Source organism: Citrus sinensis, chromosome 2, assembly GCF_022201045.2.
Source record: "Citrus sinensis cultivar Valencia sweet orange chromosome 2, DVS_A1.0, whole genome shotgun sequence".
Classification (NCBI taxonomy): Eukaryota; Viridiplantae; Streptophyta; class Magnoliopsida; order Sapindales; family Rutaceae; genus Citrus; species Citrus sinensis.
The window spans coordinates 21,224,009-21,245,733 of NC_068557.1; the positions used below are offsets into that span (position 1 = coordinate 21,224,009).

A 21,725-nucleotide genomic window follows, 5' to 3' on the forward strand; every position below is an offset into this window, starting at 1 on the left:
ACTTATTTGGTAGTTTAATTTAGCATGATATTTAAAAATGAAATCAACCAAATATATATTTGATTATTTGTTTGTTGAAAATAATAATATTATATTATTAAAAACTAATAAAATAAAAAAATTGCTGAATCAGTGATTTATATGCATGCACAGTAAAGTAAAGGCGCTATATTTTATATTTGGTCTGTCACTTTGGATTCGACTGAACACATGCTAAGTTCTTTTTTGGTATTATTTTTTAAATGAAAATTTTATTTTTGTTTTATAATATAAAAATAATTAATTTTGATGAATATAAAAACATATTTGCTAGCTTAATTTAACATAATTTTTAAAAGTGAAATCTAGCAAGCATATGTTTGATTGCTTGTTTGTTGAAAATAATAATAATATTATATTATTAAAAAAATTGTCATTGCAATTTTTTACTCGACACGTAATAACTAACTTTTTGCTACAAATTTCTTTTTATATTAAGCTTTGTGAATCATCTCTCCATGATATGAAAGTTTCTATTGTCAAAGGTTTTGCAAAAAAGAAATGAATTGTCAAAGGGTGCTGGGGTTGCCGGCGATGACCCTCTGATGCTCAAGTCAGCATTTCAAATTTGATTATAGAAAGAGAATTTAAAGAAAGAAGGACATTATTTTGTTACCCTTTTTTTTTTCTCTTGGCCTCTGATGTGGGAAGTTCTGATCATTATATGGATAATTTGATTCATGAGGTGGAGGCATCATAATGACACGTGGCATTGTTTTAGTGACAAGTGTCCGCAAAACTCATGCATAAAGACACCTGTCATTACGTGTCAAGCTTCCTCATTGACAAGTCTTCTTTAAACACTTGTCATGATTTCAAGCTCTTAATCTTCGTTGGGCTCGAGCACTTCAGCTTTTATGTTGGTTCCTCGTAAAGAGGATTGGTTTTGTAGCATTTCACATGTATGTAACATTCGTAGAATGTTACTTCCAAGTAATTGTTGAACATCTAGGTCATTATTCATAGAAAATGGACCTAGGTCATTCTTTATAATGAATGGACCTAGGTCGCTCTTTGTAGACACATGCCTTTGGCGCTTTTTTGAAGGGCGTTCTACTTAGAATGGACCTAGGTCCTTCTTTATAAAGAGTGGACCTAGGTCGTTCTTTGTAGAAATATACATTTGGCGCTTTGCCGAAGAGTTGCCCTTTGGGTGTTTTATTTAAAATGGACCTAGGTCCTTCTTTATAAAGAGTGGACCTAGGTCTCTTTTTGTAGAAAATGGATCTAAGTCACTTTTTGTAGAAACTTGCCTTTAGCGTTTTGTCAAAAAGTTGCCCTTTGGACGTTTTATTTAGAACAAACCTAGGTACTTCTTTATAAATAGTGGACCTAGGTCGCTCTATGTAGAAAATCGATCTAGGTCATTTTTTGCAGAAATTTACCTTTAACACTTGGCCAAAGAATTGCCCTTTGAGCATTTTATTTAAAATGGACCTAGATCACTTCTTATTGAGCCTATATTCATGTGGGCTTTTTTTGGGTTTATTATAATTTTGGTACAACAGATGCCCCCAGTCTATTTTTTCAAATTTGAGAAGTTAGACTTTATTTATTACTATTATTTACTTCATGTGCTTTAGGTTAGGCTTGAATCATTTTATGGCTTCCAGCCTTGGCTTTTCAATGGGTGCGGGCTTAACTCAATTTTTGAAATTCAAAAATTGTATATCATTTCCTATTAATTTTCTTTGTTTTTTCATTTCCGATGATCTTTGTTTTTTCTTGCCCAATTACAACAAATGACTTATGGCATTCCCCTTCCTCTCATCTATAAAAACCCTCAAAACTCCATAATATATTCACAAGCACTACTAAAAACTTAATGAGAGAATTTACCTTAGAGGGAGACTCTTTCAATTTATAGTGAAGAGGGTGAGCATTTTTTGAAGGAGTTTCACGGATTCGCGCCAGAGCAGTGCTCAATTTTGGTGTCTCTCCGGCTGTAAGGTATTTTTTCCGTTCTTTCTTTTTATTTAAAAAAATGCATTTATTGACATATAATAAAATGTCCATATGAAACGTCAACAATTTGCATGCATGTGAAAACTTAGCAATTTGCATGCAAGTGAAGATTTAATTATTTGCATGCATGTTGAATTTAATATATGCATATATTAAAATGTTATATGCATGTTTATTGAAACTTCTGATATGATGTATGTGGATGCACAAATCAGTGCATGGCTATATATATATATATATATATACACGTGTAAAGTTCTAGCCATTTTATTTATTTATTTATTTTTGCATGCTTATTCACATAAACTTAAATAAATGTAACCACATATATAATTTTCGTATGCAAAGACTTAGCTTTTAGCATGAGAATTCGCATAGAGTTTGATTAATAGGTTCCTAATATGGCCAAGTTACCTGAAACTGAAGCAACCAATGGCGAGACTTGTAGTAAGGATTCATTCAAACATGTAGGCGTTAAAATTGAATCTGAGGATGGGGAAAATAACTTTAAAGTTTGGTATGACAAAAATTGCGCTAAGACTTCTAGTGTGTGGACCATGGACAATTGCAGTAATTCACTTACTTGGGTCGGTGTCGAAATACTGCAGATCATGTACCAAATTCCCCGTTCTATTGAAATGAACTTGTTGGAGAGTGATTTGATTAGCGAACCCCCTACTGGCTGTGTTGGGTTTACAAAAGCAATGTTCAAAGTTGGAGCTTCTCTTCCTCTTGCCCCAAATATTTGAAAGCTTCTACATTCTTTTGGACTGCTCCTGCTCAGCTAGTTCTTACTGCTTGGAGAGCGATAATTGGAATGTGGGTTGTATGGAGGAAGCTTGGATTTTCAGATCCGTCTGTGATCGAGTTCCAATATCTATTTCATTTATGTCGTAACCCCAAAACTTATGACATTTGGCACTTCAAAGCTTATGAAGATTCCAATGAAATTTTACTTAATCATGTTCACATCTCAATCAAGAGGTGGAAGCATTTTTATTTTTTGGTTAGTGGAAATTGGGAGTTTGGGGATGAAGTCGTTGATGCCCGGGTTCGGGTTCCAACACACTTTCGTGAACCAAGTGCGATTTATATATATATATATTATGTGGCACATATTTAATTTTTTTACTAACCTTAGTTTCACTTCTTAATTGTAGATATTTGGAAAAGACCCACGATCCGTGGAGTAGAGGCGAAAAACATTAGGTCAGCTCAAAAGTTGCCTCCAGAAGATCGTGATTGCAACTTCCTATGCTTATTCAATATTTTCACCGAGAATCACATAATTCCAAGTAGTCCATTATCCATTCAGTCAACTAAACGTATAATGGATTCTTCAACTAATGAACCTGTTGGAGGAAAAAAAAGAAGAAAAAGGCCAAGGTTATCTGAAAAGGCAAAACCCATTGAGAGGCTGAGACTGTCAGATAAGACAAAGAACGTGGAGAAGCCACGACTCATGGAGAAGGGCTTTACTTCCCAGCAACAGACAAAGGATCAGAATAATGGTACATTAGTCCAAACTTTGATGCCGAAAGAAGTGACTAAAAAATTTACTGTTGATCAAATCATCGATCCATCTACGGTTCTTGCCTAAGGTGTTAATTCATCACCAGTTCGCGCTCATCAAGCCGATGATGTTGATTGGGACCAATTTGTAAGTGAGGCTGGAGGATCGAGTGTGAAGGATTTGGGGGCCATAGAGTCTCTCAAGGTTGTAGTGAGACTTGTTATAAAGGTAAAGAACTTTTGCCTTCATTATGTTTACCCTTCATTTTTTATTCTGCCTCTCCTTATTTTTTATTTTATTTTTTTGTAGCATTCGGAGCATTTTTCATCCTATGAAACATGAGTTAGGGCTGCCGAAGATCGTGTTGCTGCCACAAGTAAAGAACTATCTCAAGCTCTTGCTGCTAAAAAGAATTTAGAATCTGAGTTCATTGCCCTCCATAAAGAAAAGTTAACAATTGAAAGTCAGTTGCATTTAGCCAAAGAGGAGCAAAAAAAGGCTGAAGAAATAATTGCTCTCGATGCTGAGAGGATTTCTAGTTTTGAAACCCGTGTAAAAGATCTTGAAGAGTCAAATGAACAATTTGAGGATGAACTTTTGGAAGCACAAGCTGAAATTGAAAAAGCTAGAAATAAAGAGTATGAAGAGTACACGAGTGGCGGAAATGAAGTCCCCATCGGTTGACCATCAGATATCATATTACCTGCGACTCTGGGTTTTGATGATTGCTATGGAGATCTTCACCTTCGTCCTCCTGAGTTAGATGATGAGATGTGCAAGGATGTTGAGGAGGGTGAACACATCATGGATCCTTAGATTGTTCCTAAGATCATTTTTCAGCATTTTAATTTTTCTTTCTTGTTGGATTTTAATTTTCTACGGATGTAATCATGGCTGCAATTTTGGCTTCTTTTCGGCGTAACTCGCAGCATGAAATGCTTTATTTTCCTAATGAAAGTTTAGCCTAAAATTTCTTAATTTTGACCAAGTAATTTTTATTCGAAGTCGATTTGACTTAACACCATACATTCCTTTATATAGATCTTTTCTTGTAGACGTTTGATTTAAAAATTTTTATCAGCAATCAGACTTAGGACATTCTTTTAAAAGAAATGACCTACGTCTTTTTATTACAACTTGCCGATCGATATTTTTCATAGAAAAACATTTCTAAGTAACTAGAACAAGGCCATTTTTCACAAGAAAATACCCAAATCCTTTTGTTACAATTTGCCTATGGGTAGTTTCCTTAGAAATAATGGATTGGACTTAAGTCATTCTTTTCAAGAAAAGACTTAAGTCCATTTGTTACAATTTGCTTGTGGGTAGTTTTCTAAAAAAAAAATATTTCTAAGGAATTGGACCTAGGTCATTTCTTGCACAGGTCATTCTATGCAAGAAAAGACCTAGGTCCCTTTGTTGCAATTTGTCTACGGGTGTTTTCCTTATAAAATTATTTCTAAGGAATTAGACCTAGGTCCCTTTGTTACAATTTGCCCGCATGCGTTTTCCTCAAAAAATTATTTCTAAAGAATTGGACCTAGGTCATCCTATGGAATAAAGGACCTGGTCATCTTATGGAAGAAAAGATCTAAGTCCATTTGTCATAATTTTCTCGCAGGCGTTTTCCTCAGAAAATTATTTCTAAGGAATTGGACCTAGGTCATCCTATGCAAGAAAAGACCTAGGTCCCGTTGTTACAATTTTCCCGTGGGCGTTTTGCTTAGAAAATTATTTCTAACAATTTCTCTAGGTTGACACTGCATATATGTTTATAAAACTTCTGCGATAACAAGCCTTTAAGCTTTTCGTAACTTGAATTCACAATTGACTAAGTGCTCATTATGAATTATACAAGTTTAACATAATGCAATGTCACTTCGCATAATATCATTATAAGAATAACAAAAGAAATTTAAGGCAACCAATCTTTTATTAGTCCGTAGGTTAATAAGAAAACTTGTTCGATTATAAAATTTTTCAGACTTTACTGATAATACACTCTAAGGTGCTCGACATTCCAAGCGTGCCTCAGGATATTAGCGTGAAGAGTATAAAGGGAATAGGTCCCTGGCCTTACAACATCTTTCATAATGTAAGGTCTTTCCCAATTTGGCCTAAGATTCCTAACCCCTGGATCTTGCGTATTAGGAAGAACTTTCTTCAAGACCAAATCTCCAATTCTAAAACATTGATTCTTTACACGAGCATTATAATATCGAGCCACTCTCCCTTGATAAGCAGCCACTCTGATCATTGCTTGATCTCGTTTTTCTTCTAAGAAATCTAAGTTTTAAAGTTGAAGATCATCATTGCGCTCGAGATTGAAATGTTGGACTCAATAAGTTGGCATTCATATTTCTACATGAACTACAGCTTCAGTGCCAAAAGCCAGAGAGAATGGGGTTTCGCCGGTGGGTATCCTTGGAGTAGTTTTGTATGACCATAGGACAAAGGGATGCTCTTCCAGTCAAGCACCTTTAGCTTTTTCAAGCTTAATCTTGAGGGTTTGCTTTATCACTCGATTGGTTGCCTCTACTTGCCCATTTGCTTGAGGATGAGCTGGAGAGGAATAGTGATTTGTTATGCCAAGGGCCTTACAGAAGGCTTTAAAACTGGCATTGTCAAATTGCTTGCTGTTATCAGTGATGATGGTTTGAGGGACTCCAAATCTATAAATGATGTTTCTTTTAATGAAGTCTGTTGTCTTATTTTCAGTAATTGTTGCCAAAGGCTCTGCTTCGACCCACTTAATGAAGTAGTCTATAGCGACAATACCAAAATTTACTTGGACTTTTCCTGTATGCAAAGGGCCAATAAGATCAATACCCCACTGGGCAAAAGGCCAAGGTGAAAACAAAGGAATTAAGTCTTCCAGTGGCTACTTGGAATTTTAGCAAACCTTTGACATTTATCACATTTCTTCGTCAACTCAAGGGCATCTTCATGCATGATTGACCAAAAATATCCTTGCCTTATTGCCTTGTATGCTAGCATTCTGCCACCAAAGTGGTTTCTACATATTCCCTCGTGAATTTCTCTTAAAACATAATTTGCATCCGCAAGAGCAAGACATTTCAAGAGCGGAAGAAAGAAGCCTCGTTTGTATAGTTCACCATCAACAAACAGGTATCTGGCAGCTCTAAGTCTGACTTTTCGAGCTTCATTTTTATCTGCTGGTAACTCCCTGTTTATCAAATACTTTTCAATAGGCTCCATCCATATTGCCCTTCGATCTGTAGTCGCAATTTCTTTAACCTCTGGTCGTATGATACTTGGTTTTGGGATCGTAGCAATTGGGATTGACCTCAACAAATTTCCTTCAGGTGTAGATTCGAGTTGGACTAAGACATCTACTCGTTGGTTTTGTTCTCGAGGAATTTGCCTTATTTCAAACCTCTCAAAATCTTTCAGCAACTCATTAACTCGCTCAAGATAAGCAATCATGTTTAAATCTCTGGCTTCATAGTTACAATTGACTTGATTGACTACTAGTTGTGAGTCGCTAAATATCAACTAGTTCTTCACACCAAGGGCTTGCACCAATCTAACTCTAGCAATCAGGGCTTCATACTCGACCTCATTATTAGTTGCATCAAATCCGAATCGCAGGGCACATTCAATTTCTGTTTTATCCATGTGATAATAATCAATCCTCATCTACTGCCCTTACTATTAGATGTGCCATCAACATAAAGAGTCCATTGCTCGAATTGTTCTCCCATAACTTCTGAATATGGAGTTTCTACTTCTGTAAAGTCTGTAATGAAATCTGCTACTGCTTGCCCTTTAACTAAAGTGCGAGACTTAAATTGGATATCAAATTCACCCAACTCTACTGCTGATTTGACCAATCTTCCTAACACATCAGGTTTTGCACATCAGGTTTTGCCAAAGTCTGTTTTAATGGTTGGTTTGTTAATACGATGACCTCATGGGCTTAGAAGTATGGTCGCAATTTCTGCGCTGAAATGACTAGCGTTACAACAACATTCTCTAAATTTAAATATGGAATCTCTGCATCGGGCAAAGCTTGACTTGTGTAATAAATCGGCCTTTGGACTCCATTGTCATCTCGAACAAGAATGGAACTTGTTGCTGAGTTAAAAACTACTAAGTACATGTAAATTAACTCGCCCTTAGATGGTTTGACTAAAAGCGGTGGATTGCTGAGATAGTCTTTTAGCTTCTGAAACGCTTCTTTGCATTCTTCAGTCCATATCATCTCTTTCATTTTCTTTAAGGCTTTAAAAAAAGGAAGGCATTTGTTAATAACCTTTGAGACAAAACGATCTAGAGCATCAACTAACCCAGTTACCTGCTGGATTTCTTTCACATTCTTTGGTGACTTCATGTTGACCAAGGCTTGGATTTTTTCAGGGTTAACTTCAATTCCTCTTTAATTTACCATAAAGCCTAAAAACTTTCCTGAGGCCACTTCAAAGGCACATTTAGCTGGATTAAGCTTTATCTTGAAGTTCATTAAAATATCAAAAGTCTTACGGAGATTTCTGATGCGATCAATTGAGTTTTTGCTTTTTGTCAGCATGTCATCCACATAGACTTCCATTGTGTGACCTATCTGATTGGCAAACATTGCATCCACGAGCCTTTGATAGGTTACCCTAACATTCTTAAGCCCAAAACGCATGACTTTATAACAATAAAGGCCTCGATCAGTAATGAATGAAGTATTTTCTTGATCAGGCTCATGCATCCGAATTTGGTTATACTCGGAATAGGCGTCCATGAAACTAAAACGTTCATGCCCAGCTGTGGCGTCTACAGGCTGATCAATTCGTGGCAAAGGGAAGCGATCATTAGGACATGCCTTGTTGAGGTCAGTAAAGTCTACGCACATCCTTCACTTTCCATTGGCTTTCTTTACCATGACAACGTTTGCAAGTCATTGTGGATACCTAGTTTCTTTAATAAATTTTTCCTTTAAGAGTTTGTCCACCTCATCTTTAACAGCTGCAGCTCTCTCAGCATTCAAACTTCTCATCTTTTGTCGAACATGTTTTGTAAGAGGCTTAGTACTTAAGCGATGAACAATTATCCTCGGATCAATTTTCGGCATATCCTGGTGAGTCCATGCAAACACATCTGAGTATTCCTTTAGGAAATCCACAAGTTCTTCTCAAAGTGGATTGACTAATTAGGACCCAATTTTAACTACCTTGTTGAATCATCTCCAAGGGGAATCTCGACCAAGTCTTCAATGGGATTCGCTTGTTAATCATCCCTTACTGTTTTGGGGTCCAGACTTGTGATTTGAAATGACTCATTTCTTTTCCTGAAGGAAATCTCATAACATTTACAAGCCTCTTTCTGATTTCCTCGAACACTCATATGCCAGCCTCCGTAGGAAACTTCAAAGTATAATGATAAATAGAAGTTGCGGCCTTTAATAGCATATAAGGTTAGTCGACCTAAGACTGAATTGTATGCACTCGGTTGATCTACCACTATAAATTGAACCATAGAAGTAACTTTAGTCGGAGTTTTACCAAAGGATACAACAAGCTCAATCATTCCCTCAAGGATAACACTTCCCCCAGCAAATCCATGCGATGGAGTAATGTATGGCATTAATTAGGATCTTTCCAATCCCATTTTTTGCAAAAGCTGAAAGAAATAATATATCAACTGAGCTTCCATTATTAATTAAGATTCGGTGAAGTCGCTTGTTTGCCACAAGTAGAGTTACAACAATGGCACACAATGAGGGTGATGAATGCCCTGAGTGTCCTCTTTAGAAAACATTATTGGAGTGTCATGAAACCTTGAATTCTGTAGGCGATCTGTTAAATTTATTTCCAGCCCACTAGGCTCATGCCTTATTTGCCTGGCTAAGTTCTTCCTCACCTTGCCAGAATTACCAGCAAGAGGACTACCCCAAATATGGTTGACATCAGACATATTATCATCACTATCATTTTCTTTCTTTTTCGCTTTGTCTTTTCTTAAATATTTTTGTAGGTCTTTATTTTCTCGACTACTTTGGCCTTTGACATATTCTTGTAGCTGACCTTGTCACATCAAACTTTCAATTTGTTCTTTGAGGTCAAAACCTCAGATGTATCGTGTCCAACATCTTTATGAAAGTCGCAATACTTCTTTTGGTTTCTCCGTGAACGATCATATTTCAGTGGAGGAGGAGCTTTAAACAAAGTGGAATTTTTCACTTGCATCAAAATGTGCTCCCTAGGAGCATTCAACTCATTATAGTTAGTAAATTGTATATGAGGCCAAAAAAGAGGCTCTTGAGAGCTAAGTTTGTCCTTAGGGCGGAATTGATCCCCTCTAGAAGCTTGATCGGGTCGTCCAAGTGTTACATCACACCTGTCTTCCTTCTTCTTTTTTTTTTTACTTGATTCACCTTTTCCTCGCCTTTTCTTACTTTGAAATCTTTCTTCTGCATTAGCATATTTCTAAGCCTGAGAGAGCATCTCTTAATATATTGATGGTGGATTCTTTATTACTGACCACCATAGTCTTCCTATCTGTAGGCCTTCCATTAACCTGGAAAGAGCAACCCCATCATCATATCCATCCATTTGAGTGGTCTCAGCATTATACCTTTGAACATACTCCCTTAACGATTCACCCTTATATTGTTTCACTGTCAAGAGGCATGTAATTGGTTTTCCTCTTTGTCTTGCACTACAAAAATGCATCATAAATTCTCGGATCAATTTGAATAAAGAAATAGAGTTTGGCTTTAACCTTTGAAACCACCTTCTTGCAGCCCTAGATAAAGTGAGAAGAAAAGCCCGACATAAAATGGCCAAAGACACGTCATGAACTTCCATAAAAGAGTGATATAGCTCGACATGCACCATAAGATCCATTTGTCAGTCGTAAGGCTCCATTAATGGAAGTCAAAACCCTGACGGTTATCTAGCTCTCATGATTTCTTGTGTAAATGGTGGTTCAGACTCAGCCATCATATCGTCTTGTGGTCTCATTCCATGAACCATTTGTTTAAGCCTTTGCATTCTCTCTTGTAAATCAGATGGCTCATTATTATCTCAAGTTGCTCTTTGTCGTGTCCGTCTCTGATTGAGAGCATGTTTCAAATTATCATCATTCAAATCATTTTTTGATCTTGTCTGGGAAGAGCCGGAGTTTGCTGCATTGCTATCAAAGTTGTTGCAGTTAGCTTGTTCATCATTTCGGGCTTGAAATTAATCGAACATTCTATTGAAGTTTATTGTCAGCTGCTCTATTTGCCTTTAAAGTCGGGCAATCCTGCCGCACCTTGGCGACGAGGCTAAACGTTTGGATCTGGCTATAGATGTTATGCATCAAATTGTTGATTTGGATTTTATTAGAGGTTAGGTGGATGTATTGGGACTGTAGATTCACTTCCAGGATCTACAACATATCTTTGTCGTCAAAAATAAATCTTGCCATCCCTAGAAATTTCATCATCAGCATCAAGCTCGAAGTAGTTATAGTTGTCATCCATGCTCAAGATGATCACATTGGCTTTTTATTCATCCCCACAAACGGCGCCAGCTGTCAATGCAATTTTTTGCTCGACACATATTAACTTTTTACTTCAGATTCATTTCTATATTAAGCTTTGTGAATCATCTCTCCATGATATGAAAGTTTCTATTGTCAAAGGTTCTGCAAAAGAAATGAAATTGTCAAAGGGTGTCAGGGTTGCCGGCCATGACCCTCTGACGCTTAAGTCAGCATTTCAATTTTGATTATAAAAAGAGAATTTAAAGAAAGAAGGACAACATTTCGTTGCCCTTTTTCTCTTGGCCTCTGATATGGGAAGTTTTGATCATTATATAGGCAATTTGATTAATGAGGTGAAGGTGTCATCACGACACGTGGTATTTTTTTAGTGACAAGTGTCCGCAAAACTCATGTATAAAGACACCTATCATTACATGTCAAGCTTGCTCATTGACAAGTTTTCTTTGAACACTTGTCATGATTTCAAGCTCTTAACATTCGTTGGGCTTAAGCACTTCAGCCCTTATGTTGTTTCCTTTTAAAGAGGATTGGTTTTGTGGAATTTCGCATGTATGTAACCTTCGTAGAATGTTACTTCCAAGTAATTGCTGAACATCTAGATTATTATTCGTAGAAAATGGACCTAGGTCATTCTTTATAATCACCTAGTAATTGCTGAACATCTACGAAGGTTACAAGTAATTCTTTAAAATGGACCTAGGTCATTCTTTATAATGACCTAGCAATCGCATGTATGTAACTTTCGTAGAATGTTACTTCCAAGTAATTGTTGAACATCTAGGTCATTATTCGTAGAAAATGGACCTAGGTCATTCTTTATAATGAATGGACATAAGTCGCTCTTTGTAGACACATACCTTTGGCACTTTTTCGAAGGGCGTTCTACTTAGAATGGACCTAGGTCTTTCTTTATAAAGAGTGGACCTAGGTCGTTCTTTGCAGAAATATACATTTGGCGCTTTGCCAAAGAGTTGCTCTTTGGGCGTTTTATTTAAAATGGACTTATGTCCTTCTTTATAAAGAGTGGACCTAGGTCGCTCTTTGTATAAAATCGATCTAGGTCACTTTTTGTAGAAACTTACCTTTAGCGCTTTGTCGAAGAGTTGCCCTTTGGGCGTTTTATTTAAAATGGACCTAGGTCCTTCTTTATAAAGAGTAGACTTATGTCGCTTTTGTAAAAAATCGATTTAGGTCACGTTTTGTAGAAACTTACCTTTAGCGTTTTTGCCCAAAAATTGCTCTTTAGGCGTTTGATTTAAAATGGACCTAGGTCACTTCTTATTTGGCCTATACTCATGTGGGCTTTTTTTTAGGCTTATTATAATTTTGATACAACAAAAATAAAAAAATAAAAAAATTTTGAAACAGTAGTTTATATGCGTGCTTAGTAAAGTAAACATTTCGTGGGTCACATTTGATTCAATTAAACACGTGCTAGTTCTTTATTGGTATCATTTTTTAAATGATATTTTTGTATTTATTTTATAATATAAAAATAATTAATTTTTTTGAATATAAAAACATATTTGGTAGCTTGATTTACAATAATATTTAAAAATGAAATCAATCAAACATATGTCTATTTATTTGTTTGTTAAAAACAATAATATCATATTAAAAATTAAGAAATAAAAAAACTGTTGAAACAGTAGTTTATATGCGTGCACAGTAAAGTAAATGGCTATGCTTTATATTTCGTGGGTCACATTTGATTTTGATTGAACACAACTAAGTTTTGTTTTGGTATTATTTTTTAAATTATATTTTTGTACTTATTTTATTTTATGATATAAAAGTAATTAATTTTGGTGAATAAAAAAAACATATTTGATAGCTTAATTTAAAATAATATTTAAAAATAAAATTAATCAAATATATGTTTGATTGTTTGTTCTTTGAAAATAATAATATTATATTATTAAAAATAATAAAATAAAAAAATGGTTGAAACAATAGTTTATGTGCACGCACAGTAAAATAAATAGCTATATTTTATGGTAAATGATAAGTTACATTCATGCAATTTACACCCACACACTATTTATGTATGTTTTACTTTTGTTTAACATGGGTCCCAGAATTAGAACACTGTCTATGTAATAGTAAATTATTATTTTTCAATTTACTGTGACAAGTTTTTAAATGAGTTGCACTCATTCTCACACAACGTGAAAATAGGCAGAAAAACAATGCCACCAAAACGCCTTTTCTTTTTTTCTTTTTTTTCTTGTTTTAAAACATAAAGCACTAATCCAAAAACTGTAGCAAACTGTCGTGAACCACCTGAAATTTTAGGCCGAATAGGTTAAATCTATAAGCCAAGGTGTGTTAGTTTTGCTTGATTCTAGAAGCTTCTATCACTAGTCTTTTCTAGTATATTCTCACTTGTACATAACTAAGAAATCTCCAGATTTTGCTAGAGTATTGTAACATATAGTTTGTACATAGATTTTCCTATATCAATCTAAGCTTTGCTAGGTACGAGAGCTCTCACTAAGTCTTGAGAACTCTTTAGAGTTAGAACCTTATAGAACTAAGCAAACTTCTTTATAAATAAAGTATGGCGCTTAGCATTTTCAGCAAGCAACTCAAGCAAGTAATCTTGCAAGCTATCAAGCTCTCTTGTGCACACACTCTTGTGAATAACACTGATTCTCTTTGTCTCAATTGCTCGCTTTTCTCTCTAGCTCTTTCGTAAGCAATTTCGCATACTTTTAACTAGACGAGAAGCTTAATAGGTTTACTTTGCAAATGTTGGGCTATAGTTGCATAAGCACTGCATGGGTTTGTTGTGCAATATACTCATTCCGTGACAAAACACACCATAATTTTCCATGAATTAACAAAATGATGGAGACTCGGGGTAAGAAACCACTATGTTATCATAACTTTGCCTTTTAGTAGGTTATCTCAAATAACATACATATTATGAATATGTGTCCTTCATAGATACAAAAAGAAATATTCAAAAGGATAATCCTGACAAATCATAAAATCATTTAATAAATTATACTTGTGAATATATATGTTGAAAGAATCATCTATATATAATTCTATAAACACCATTGAGATACACTTGTGCCCTTAAAAAATAGAGTAATAATATAATCATAAATGTTGATGCATATTTCTAGTCAACTTAGAAAATTAATTTACGCGGGGGCGATATAATGAAAAGACACAGAGACTTAATATGGTTCGGCTTTTGGCATACGTCCACGGGTAGAGAAAGATAAATATTTTATTAAGATCGCACTTACAACTTGACTTTCTCTCTCTTTGCTATTTTTTTTTTTCGATGCCTTACACTATGAGAGACCTCTGCTTTTATAGTCTTCTATAGATAAAGTCCTTTTCTAACTTGAACTCTATCTAACTTTCCTCTATCCTCTAGGATTTTAATTACAAAGTATTTCTACCTTTTCATAAGTTGTATCTGAGTCAAACTCTACTTAATTTGCTTCTAGGCCAAGCAATGCCCTTCTATTGTCCTTCAACGATAGCTCCTCTACTCGGACTTGACTTTTCTTGTGCGATCCATAATCTAGAACTGAGTCAAGGGCTGTCTGGAACCATGATTTTTGCCATCCTCCACTCCTGCTCCCTGTTCCTGGGGAACCTAATTCTTGCTCTATGTTCCTGGGGGAACATGATTCTTGTTCCCCATTCTTGGGGAGCATGGCTTCTGGGGGTCTTAAGGGTATAATTCCTGCATATTTTCTTAGGCCCATTCCTGGGGTAGAATCCTTATTCCCATTCTTGGGGAGCACACTGGGGCCCATTCCTAGAGGTGAAACCTCTGCTCCATATTCTTGGGGGAGTATATTTTCTGGGGCCCACTCCTGGAGGTGAAACCTCTGCTCCCCATTCTTAGGGGAACATATTTTCTGGGGCCCCAATCCTGAGGGTAAAATCTTGCTCCCCATTCTTGGGGGAGCACACTTTCTGGGGTTCATTCCTGGAGGTAGAACTTCTACTTCCCATTCTTGGGGGCGCATATTTTCTGGGGCCCCAGGGTGGAATCCTGGGGGCAGAATCTCTACTCCCCATTCTTGGGGGAGCATATTTTTTGGGGCCCCAATCCTAGGGTAGAATCTTGGGGTAGAATCCCTGCTCCCCATTCTTGGGGGAGCATACTTTCTAGGGCCCATTTCTGGAGGTAGAACCTCTACTTCTCATTCTTGGGGGAGCGTATTTTTTGGGGCCCCAATCCTGGGGAGGAACCTTGGGGTAGAATCCCTGCTCCCCATTCTTGGGGGAGCATACTTTCTAAGACCCATTCCTGGAGGTAGAATCTTTATTTCCCATTCTTAGGGAAGCATATTTTCTGGAGCCCCAATCTTGGGGGTGGAACCCTGGGGTAGAATCTCTGCTTCCCATTCTTAAGGGAGCACAGCTTCTAGGTTTCATTCCTGAAGGTAGAACCTCTACTCCCCATTTGGAGGAGCATATTTTCTAAGGCCCCAATCCTGTTTGTGGAACCCTGGGGTAGAATCCCTACTCCCCATTCTTGGAGGAGTACACTTTCTAGGGCCCATTCCTAGAGCTGTAACCACTGCCCCCATTCCTGGGAGCATATTTTCTAAGGCCCCAATCCTGGGGATGGAACCCTGGGAGTAGAATTCCTGCTCCCCATTCTTGGGGACGCACACTTGTTGGGGGTAACACTTAGCGCTTTATTGACTACTTTATATTTTCTGGGGTAAAATCTCGTTTAGTCCTTATATTTTAAGGTTAGTGCTCGTTCAGTCCCTATATTTTTAAAAATACCTCAAAACATCCCCGACATTAAATTATTAACACATTTCCTCTTACTTTTTGTTGCTTTTCGCTTAATTTTTACAATATTACTCTCTTACAATATTTTTTTGGACATTAGTAAAAAGAAAAAAAATTAATTATCAATTTAATCTCAAAAAATAAAATAGAAACAAAATTAATATATGTTACTTATTTGTAACACACTATTGAAGAATTAATATATTAATTTTTTTATTACTAATGTCCAAAAAAAGGTAATTTAATTATTTTTACAATAAAAATTTTTTGGACGCATGTAAGCTTTCACAAAAATTAATATATATTCTTTTTGTTTTTATTTTATTTTTGGGGTTAAATTGATAATTTAATTTTTTTTCTTTTTATTAATTTTATAAAAAGAAACATTATTGTAAAAGGATAATATTGTAAAAGCAAGTCAAAAAAATAAAAAGTAACAGCAGGGATGTCAATAATTTAAGGGTAGGGATATTTTGAGGTATTTTTAAAAATATATGGACTAAATAAGCACTAATTTTAAAATATAGGGATGAAACGAGCGTTTACCCTATTTTCTACAATAATAAATATGTTCGTATAAATATTATTATACAAATGAATGTGGAAAATAAAATTTAATATTTTTGTTGACCGATCATCTTGACCCAATCTATAAAAGATTGTCCGTAAAAATGCTTGTGATTCTATAATTATTCTTAAAAATATAATGACATCTTTTGACAATTCGGGTTGCATTAATGTATCTGTTGTCAATTTCCAAATATTTCTTTGTTGGCTTTGCTTATTTTCTTTGAAGAGATTGTAGAGTAGCAAAACAAAACTATACAGCAACTTCAATTATATTTCAATATGTTTTTTCATTAAAAAGTAGAGGGGACGAAATCCAAATCATTTTTTTTTTTTGACAATTCATGAATGAAGGAGAATGGAGATAACAGCTAAGCAAACAACTCAGCTCATTCGGTCAATATCTAAACATCAATCTCTCTCTCTCTTTCTCTCTCTCTCTCTCTCTCTCTCTCTCTCTCTCTCGATGCTTCACACTCTAATTTCTTCTGTTTATAGATTTTCTTTTCTTTTCCCTTTTTTTCTCAGAGGGAAGCAACCTTGAAAGCAAAGCCTTTACTAAATGAAAGCTCATTTGACTTGTATTGCAATGGCTTCCCAGATCGCATCAGACTTACAGATATGGGGTTGTTCTTCAGGGCCTAATGTATTTTTACCAACATGGCAAGCTATAGAGGTACAGGACACTATTTGCAGCCGCTTGAAACATAAGCCACCAATATTGCATGCTTTTACTACCGTTTCCAAATCTCTCCCAGCTTTTATAAGAGATTGAAGACAACGAAAGGCCATGAAGATTTTGGTTCATTTTTCCCCTGGTCCTTTCTAAGGAAGGCTATTTCTTCCGTGTTTCCTAAACTTAGTTTACTCTTCTTTCTGCCATCACTGGCTCTCTCGGGTGGACGAACCTGTTCCATTTATTCTTTTTAAAGATAATAAGAAATTGAAAACTTATATAAATAGTGTACAAAATCATATTCTTATTAATACCTCAATTTTATGCTTTAATAGGTACCCACAGAGCTAGTAAGTGAACGTAGAATTCCTTTATTGAATAAAAGGGATGTTTGCCTAGCAAAAATTTATAACCCTCCTAGTGTGCCTAAAGTGTTTTTGGATCAATTTGAGAGTGATTTCACATCATTTCTCAAATTTTGGTCATAAGAGTTGAAGACTGGAGGTCGTATGGTTCTTAACTTTTTAGGTAATGATAAATATCATACTGGTATCTTCGAGCTTTTGGGAATGGTGTTAAACGACATGGTCTCTGAGGTATCCTCTTTCTGTTTGTTACACATATATACAAGTATAATATTCTAAATAAGATATGTTTACACAAAGTTAGTTTTATACATATTAGTTTTATACACACACACATATACTTTCTTACATGAAAATTATTAGGTGAATTATTGCTAAACGATGTTATTTTGTAACAAAGCAATTACAATGTCCACTTGTAAAAATCGATCATTATTTATCACGCCTCTAGTTCATAAATTTATATATGTGTGTGAGAATTTTATATACTTTAAAGAGAATTACTATCTCTTTTGAACTAACTAGGGGCTGATTGAAGAATCAAAATTGGAGTCATTTAGGCTCGGTATTTGTTTTCTAAATATTGTTTTTATGAAACAAAAATGAGAATGAAAATGTTATTTAAATTTATTTATAAAAATTAAAAATGTGTTTCGTATCATTTTCAAAAATAATTTTAAAAATGAAAAAAATAAAATACGTTCGGTAGGAATATTTTAAAGAATTATTATTGGAATAATTTCCATTAATTTAAAATTAAGTAATGAATAATTATTTTTATTATTTAATTAGTTTGATTATTTTTATTTTAATAATAAATTAGGTGATCTTGTTAATTTTTTTGTTTAAAGAAAAATAATAAGCTCTACATATTTGATTTAATTAATATTTAAAACATAAATATTATAATGTACATAAAAAATAAAAGATTTTTGAGAGGGAAATTGATTTTTTGGGCATAGTAATAGTAGTAGTAGTAGTAGTAGTAGTAGTAATAATAATAATAATAATGTTGTTGATATTATTATTATTTTGTGAGAAGGTGGAAGAAAATTGTTCATTTTAAAACTTAAAACTGTATTGGAAAACAAGAAAAAGTTGTTTTCTTATTTTCTTTGTTAAAAGTATAGAATGAATTTTATATTTTCAAAAATACTTTCAAAAACAATCTACCGAACACGTATTTAGTATTTTCTGAATTCAAAAAATAAAAATCAGAATTTGAAAACAATGCCGAACCCACCCTTAATTATCCAGTCTATACACCTTGTGTTGAAGAAGTAAGACAAGTTATGGGAAGCAAAGGATCCTTTAACATCCATCAGCATGAAACATCGCATATAAGTTGGTCAGCAGGCTATGAGAACGATAACAAAGGCTTGGAGTTAAACAAGCACGCAAGAGCCAAGAATGTGGCAAATAATATAAAGTGAGAGTCCCTTCTGGCCAATCATTTTGGAAGTGCAATCATGGATGATTTGTTCCTTAGATATACAATCAAGGTACGTGCGCAATTGGAAATGGGGTTAGGAGCTTACACATTTCTGTTACTTTACTTGATTAAGAAATGAATTATGTAATTTCAAAAAAAAAAATTACGTTTTTTGTACGTTTATCTTTCAGTTCTTATCTTACGTGAAGCTCTGTTGTCCTCGTTCTTGTTGTAGTTTGTTTTGTTTGTTTGTTTTTCTTGTAATACGTATCACACTGCGTGAAATGACTAAGCTTTGTATCAATTTAGGTTATTTATGTACTTATGCTATTTTATGTTGTTTTTGTTAAAAGCTACAGAGTATAGAAGAATTCTAACTGTTATTAAAATGAGAATAACTTTGGCTATTAAATAGCCTTACATAACGAACCAAGCAACAAAACAGGAACCAAGTTTAACTGACTCCTAAAGACATGGAAGACTAAAATCAACAAATAACGTCACCCTTAACAATAGGAATTTTATTTTGACTAAGTAGTAACAAAATCAACTCAACATTTCCTCCCTTAAACTGAATGCTAATGCATCAGTTTACATCAGTTTCAGAGCAAACTCCTAATGATGCACGCAGCTTTAGGAAGACATCCAGCTTGAGTGGCTTAGTCATTAAATCGGCTAATTGTTCTTGTGTGCTGCAATAGACCAATTCTACAGTACCAGCCTTTGTAAGCTCCCGAAGAAAATGAAAACGCACATATATGTGCTTACTTCGACCATGCATTACTGGGTTCTTCGAAAGTTTGATTGCAGAACTACTATCACACTGAATAATAGTTGTCTTACCTTGCTTCAGACCCAAATTATCCAACACCCTTTTCAACCAAACTGTTTGACATGCACAAGAAGCCGCAGCAATGAATTCAGCTTCAGTAGTGGAGAGACTCACTATTGGTTGCTTTTTTGATAGCCAAGATACTGCTCCTGAGCTCAACAAAAAAACATAACCTGAAGTGCTTTTTCTATCTTCTAAATCCCCAGCATAATCACTATCAGTGTAAGCAATGAGTTCATTATTTCCTCCCTTCTTATAGAAAATTCCGAAATCAAGTGTTCCCTTCAAATATCTCAGCACCCTTTTAGCTACTTGGAGATGAAGCTCAGTAGGATTCTCCATGTACCTACTGATAAGACCCACTACGAACATCACATCCGGTCGAGTAGCTGTAAGATACATGAGACTACCCACAATTTGTTTGAAATAAATTTTGTCTACCTTAACACCACTTTCATCCTTCACAAGTTTACAACCTGGAACAATTGGATTTTGAACTGAGTTGCTTCCATCCACCCCAAACTTTTGCAGCACCTGTAACGCATATTTTTTCTAACTGATAAACACACCTCTTGAATTCTGCAAGATTTCAAGACCAAGAAAATACCTCATTTTGCCAAGATCAGTCATATCGAACTCATGTTTCATGGAACTTTTAAATTCTGAGACCATCAATTCATCATTGCCCGTAAAGATGAGATCATCTACATACAAACTCATAATCAAAAATTTCCCTTCTTTCTCTGTTTTGATGAACAGAGTATGTTCATAGTCACATTTCTCAAAACCCTCTTTCAAAAAATAAGCTTCTATACGGCTATACCAAGCACGCGGTGCTTGCTTAAGGCCGTAGAGTGCCTTTTTTTAATTTATAAACCTTGTGTTCATAACCCTTTTTCACATAACCAAGCGGCTGTTCCACAAAAACCTCTTCATTCAGCTCACCATATAGAAATGCCGACTTAACATCTAGCTGATAGATAGCCCATCCTTTTTGAGCTGCAAGAGCTACTACCAAACGAATTGTTTCCATACGTGCTACAGGTGCGAATACTTCTGTATAATCTACCCCATGTTGCTGAGAGTACCCCTTCACTACAAGCCTTGCCTTGTGTTTATCAACTTCACCATTCTCATTAAACTTGGTTTTGTAAACCCATTTCACTCCAATTTTCTTTCCACCTTCAGGTAATTCTGTCAATTCCCATGTATCATTCCGTTTTATTGCTTCTATTTCCACATCCATGGCTTTCCTCCATTTCTCGCTTTTTACGGCATCGTCGAAATGAATAAGATCAGCAGTTGCAAACATGGCCAACTGAACTTCTTCTTCAGATAGTCCCTCTCCTGTCTCATAGTCTTGCATCCAAGCTGGTGGTCTCCTAATTCTCCCTTCATTCGAGCTAGGTGAGCTTTCCTCGGCTGGAGAATCAGAGGAAAAATTCTCCCCTTCTTCAATATTAGCATCAGAATTAGATTCACTTCTCCCTACATTTCTGTCGATCTCCACCACTTTTTCCTCACGATCACCCCATTCCAAATCACATGCAATTGCTTCCTCATACTTCTTGTCCCAATCCCAGCTTTTGTCTTCCTCGAACACAACATCTCGACTTATAATAATCCTTTGTGAAATAGGATCATAAAGCCGGTAAGCCTTCGACTCCTCGCTTACTCTCAACAGAATACAAATCTGACTTTTATCATCTAGTTTTGTTCGTTTGCTATCAGGCACATGAACATGAGAGATGCAGCCAAAGACTCTGAAATACTCTACCGAAGGTTTGATTCCACTCCACGCTTCTTCCGGAGTCATATTTCTCACAGCAAAGGTTGGACTTCGATTTAGAATATGTATCGTCCAGTTGACTGCTTCAGGCCAGAAGGTTTTGGGGACTCTTTTTTCTGAAATCATGCTTCGTACCATATTCATAATGGTCCTGTTCTTTCGTTCTGCGACTCCGTTTTGTTGTGGTGTGTATGCTGCTGTCAACTGTCTCTGTATACCATTTGCATCACAAAAATTATTGAATTCTTGTGATGTAAACTCTCCTCCTCGA

At 35.5% G+C, this 21,725-nt stretch overlaps 1 long non-coding RNA gene across 1 annotated transcript; it reads left to right on the top strand.

Annotated features, from left to right (window-relative positions):
* The first annotated feature begins 1,576 nt into the window (after nt 1-1,576).
* On the top strand, nt 1,577-4,495 carry LOC127899142 (uncharacterized). Its single transcript, XR_008050976.1, has 3 exons — nt 1,577-1,989; nt 3,165-3,745; nt 3,827-4,495. It is a non-coding gene; the product is annotated as an uncharacterized LOC127899142 (long non-coding RNA).
* Nucleotides 4,496-21,725: the final 17,230 nt, after the last annotated feature.